Raw genomic sequence first — 4,923 nt, 5'->3', positions numbered from 1 at the left:
CTTTACCCGTACATATTTTTTCATTTACATTCACATGTGCGTTTACCTGATAAAAGACTCACTTGGGAAGTAATTACATGTTGCCAGCAATTGCCATTGTACTAACATCAGTCACAAGCTGCCAATGGAACGTTCCTGCATATCAGAGGAACAAAATCTTTTTCTTTCGATGAAAGATTGGTGACAGTGGCTGGGACCACGAAAGCTGAGGCTTCTCACCCTGCTATGGGGAAGGCTGCCTTGTAGATCCTGAAGAAGGAATCTACAGATGGTGTGAAAGATGGGGAAGATGGAGAGCGTCAAGGGTTTTTCCCTGGGTGTTATATTTTTCTTCCTACTGTCTCCTTCATTAATTTCCAGCAAGCCATATCATGTAAGTTTCATGTCACTCTGAAGTAACATATAAACCACTGAACCAAGAACACACTGACCTCCCAACAACCAGTCAGAGCACACATTTCAAATTATGCCCCCCAAGAATCAGCAAAGAGACTTTACACCTTGGATTATTCTGCTTCTAACAGAATCATAGAATCCCTACAATGCAGAAGGAGGCCATTCAACCCAGTAAATCTGCACCGACCACAAAACTACCCAGGCCCTGTCCGTTCTCATAGGATTCAGCCTAACGTTCCCATTTTACATTAGCAGTGCAGCCCCAGAGCACTTGGCCATTGCACTCCAACATGTAAATATGTAAAATATCATTTGGATTTGATAATAACCTAATCACATCCCTGTCGTAATTTAACAGATCATGCAAGGGGCATGCACTACACAGTAGAACCATAGAAAGGTTATAGTGCAGAAAGAGACCATTCAGCCCATCATGTCTGTGGTGGGGAAGAGCAAGAAAGAGAAAAGGTATGAGGCTCTCATTTTAATCCCATTTTCCAGCACCTGCTCTGTAGCCTTGCAGGTTACAGCACAGATACCGATCCTGGTACCTTTTAAATGAGTTGAGCATTTCAGCCTAAACCATCTCCTCTAACCCTTCTACCAATCACCTTAAATCTGTGCCCACAGGTAATTGACCCTTCAGTTAGGAGAAACAAGTCTTCCCTGTCCAACAGGCTGACACTACTCATAAATCTGCGCACTTTAATTAGGTCACCTCTTAGCCTCTGTGGTCGGGAATAGTGAGCAAAATGCTACATGAAAGGACAATGTGTGATTGCAGACTGTTCAGAGATGGAATGGAAATAGGCATAAATGTATGTGAGAGTTTGGTATAGGTGATGTGTAGAACAGACTGAAAGGTAAACGTTATGGCATGCAATCAACAGCATCAATGCTATTGGGTAGTGTTACATAAGAACATAAGAACATAAGAAATAGGAGCAGGAGTAGGCCATCTAGCCCTTCGAGCCTGCCCCGCCATTCAATAAGATCATGGCTGATCTGTCGTGGCTCAGTTCCACTTTCCCGCCCTCTCCCCATAACCCTTAATCCCCTCTCTTATCAAAAACCCATCAACCCGCGTCTTAAAAATATTTAGCGAGGCAGCCTCCACCACTTCAACGGGTAGAGAATTCCAGAGATTCACCACCCTTTGAGTGAAGAAGTTCCTCCTCAACTCTGTTCTAAACTGCCCCCCCTTTATCTTGAGGCTGTGCCCCCTAGTCCTACTGTCTTTTTTGAGCGGGAAGAGTCTCTCCACCTCCAACGGAACAAGAACATAGAACATAGAACATTACAGCGCGGAACAGGCCCTTCGGCCCACAATGTTGCGCCGACCAGTCTTATTTTTTTAAAAAAAAACATTGACCCACTAATCTAAACCAATCCCTTTTCGTCCATAAACCTATCCACCAATCTCTTAAACGCCCCCAAACTAGACCTCTATCCTATCCATCCCATTCATCATCTTATATGTCTCAATGAGATCTCCCCTCATTCTTCTAAACTCTAACGAGTACAAGCCTAGTTTATTCAGCCTCTCCTCATAGCTCAACCCCCTCAACTCCGGTATCAGCCTAGTAAACCTCCTCTGCACTCCCTCCAAGGCCAAAATATCTTTGCGCAGGTGCGGCGCCCAAAACTGCACACAGTACTCCAGCTGTGGCCTCACCAATGCCCTATACAGCTGCAGCAAGACCTCCCTACTTTTATATTCAATCCCCCTCGCTATGAAGGCCAGCATCCCATTAGCCTTCCTGACCACCTGCTGCACCTGCAAGCTGGGTTTTTGCGACTCATGCACAAGGACCCCTAGGTCCCTCTGCACCGTCGCCTGCTGCAGTTTTTCGCCACGTAAGTAATAATCCTTCCTACCATTATTCCTACCAAAGTGGACCACCTCACACTTGCCAACATTAAATTCCATTTGCCATTTCCTGGCCCATTCGCCCAGCCTATCTAGATCCTTCTGCAGACTCTCCACACCCTCCGCACAATTTGCCGTTCCCCCAATCTTGGTGTCATCAGCAAATTTCGACACCATACACTCGGTTCCCTCCTCCAGATCATCTATATAAATGGTAAAAAGCTGAGGCCCCAGCGCCGACCCCTGGGGCACTCCACTAGTCACCATCCGCCAATCCGAATAGCACCCATTGACCCCCACTCTCTGCCTCCTATTTGACAACCAATCCTCTATCCACGCTAACACCCTACCCCCAACTCCATGTCCCTCGACCTTCTGCAATAACCTCTTGTGAGGTACTTTGTCAAACGCCTTCTGAAAATCTAGAAAGACCACATCCACCGGCTCTCCTCTATCCACCGCCCTAGACACATCCTCATAGAACTCCAGTAAATTTGTCAGACACGACTTCCCTTTAATGAAACCGTGCTGCGTCTGCTCTATCAAGCAATTCCCTTCAAGATGCCTCGCAATTTCCTCCTTAATGACAGATTCTAACATTTTACCTACCATAGACGTTAAACTAACCGGCCTTTTGCCTGGCACCCTTCTTAAACAACGGCGTAACATTAGCCGTTTTCCAATCTTCCGGCACTTCCCCGGAATCCAGCGACGTCTGGAAAATAACCACCAAGGCATCCACTATCACCTCCGCCATTTCTTTCAGAACCCTTGGATGCATTCCATCCGGTCCTGGGGACTTGTCCACAATCAGCCCCTCCAGTCTGTCGAGCACCGCCTCTCTAGTAACAGTAATGTCATTAAGACCCTCCAGTCCTACCACCTTTCCATTGCTAACACCCGGCAAATTATTCACGTCCTCCTCTGTGAAGACAGAAACAAAAAAGTTATTCAATACCTTAGCCATATCCTCATCCCCTACCACTAGGTCCCCTTTCTCATCCTCTAAAGGACCAACATTCACCCTAGCCAGCCTCTTCCTTTTTATATATTTATAAAAACTCTTGCTATCCTTTTTTATATTAAGCGCTAGCCCAGCTTCATAGTTTCCCTTCCAGATCCTGTATGGCATGCTAATTTATCCCAAATCTTGTAGCTATTGCATTGTTCAACTTATCTTCAAATCAGGTGTGATATCTGCCAATCTTGTCAGGAGGTTGTTTTGATCTGGCCTCTTTGTAATCCACCCATAGTTCTTAGGGTTTGGAAGAGCAGCTTGCCACCACTGCCAGTGATCCAGAACAAGACTCAGTGTCCTTCTCAATAGCATTTGCAAACACTAGCACAGCTATGCACATCTGAAAGGATGCAGTTTGTGATTTTTTTTACTCATTTGTGGGACATGGGCATCACTGGCTAGCCAGCACTTATTGCCTATCCTTAGTTGCCTGAGGGCAGTTGAGCATCAACCACATTGCTGTGGGTCTGGAGTCACATGTAGGCCAGACCAAGTAAGGATGGCAGATTTCTTTCCCTGAAGGATATTAGTGAAACAGATGGGTTTTTCTGAAAATCGACAATGGTTTTGTGGTCATTAGTAGCTTCTAAATTCCAGATATTTTTAATTGAATTCAAATTCCACCATCTGCTGTGGTATGATTTGGATCTGAGTCCGCAGAACATTGGCTAAGTTTTTGGATTAATAGTCTAGCAATAATACCACTAGGGCATTGCCACCTCAATTGTAGGAAACTAGCCTTGGGTGATTGATAATTTAAAGTGGGGTGAGAGGGTTGGGGGGGGTGGGGGGAGCAGGGAGCAAGTGCTGATGTTGTAAGGGGAACAGAAACTTGCCCAGATGGCCACATGGCTGCCATCAATGATGGGAAATGAAGCAACGTGTTGAGATTAAGCCAAAATCTAATGATTCTATTACTATGCAGTAGGAGAGGTTATTGAGCAATGCATCAAGTGCCTACTTGATATAGTTGTAGCAAGTATATTGGCTAACACTGCCTGGCTGCTTGGAAGGTGCCAGTTACATAAGAGTAATCTAAATTATGCCAAAAGTGGTGTCCTAATGGTACGGCAGTACCACTGCCTCCCTACTAACCTGCGACACAGGTAATGCAATGGTTCCAGTTGATCAGACATGTCTTCTTCCACCTTATACAGTCAAGATGAACACTATTATCATCGAATCATAGGGCCCCATTTTATCATTTTGCTTCTAAGTGCTGAGCGGACTTGAAAGTGGGAGTGTTTCAGATCTGACTTTTAGACCTGTTCTCAGGCGCCCCCATATGCACTCTGTCTGCAAAAATATCAGCAATTCCAAATCACACTGCACAAGCCTGTGGGAAGGGTTTAATGCACCTGAAATCCTGCAGCTCCAGTCAGAGCCTACAAATACGCGTGCACAGAGAAAAATGGTAGAATGCTGCTCCACTGCCACATCCCTCCCGGGCCAGATAATGCCTCTTCCTGTCCCACAGACATTGCCGCACTCCCACAACATCACTGACCCCCTTATGGTACCCCCCACCGGCTTCACCCAGATCAATTGCGGCCCCGTACACCCTTCCTCCCACTGATCTCCGGCAGAGTGGCAGTGGGCCCCCATTTCCCCCCACCAATCTAAGGCAGAGTGGCGGCAG

Source organism: Carcharhinus amblyrhynchos, chromosome 10 (genome assembly GCF_965287045.1).
Source record: "Carcharhinus amblyrhynchos chromosome 10, sCarAmb.v2.hapA, whole genome shotgun sequence".
NCBI classification, from domain to species: domain Eukaryota; kingdom Metazoa; phylum Chordata; class Chondrichthyes; order Carcharhiniformes; family Carcharhinidae; genus Carcharhinus; species Carcharhinus amblyrhynchos.
This window is presented reverse-complemented; position numbering follows the sequence as displayed.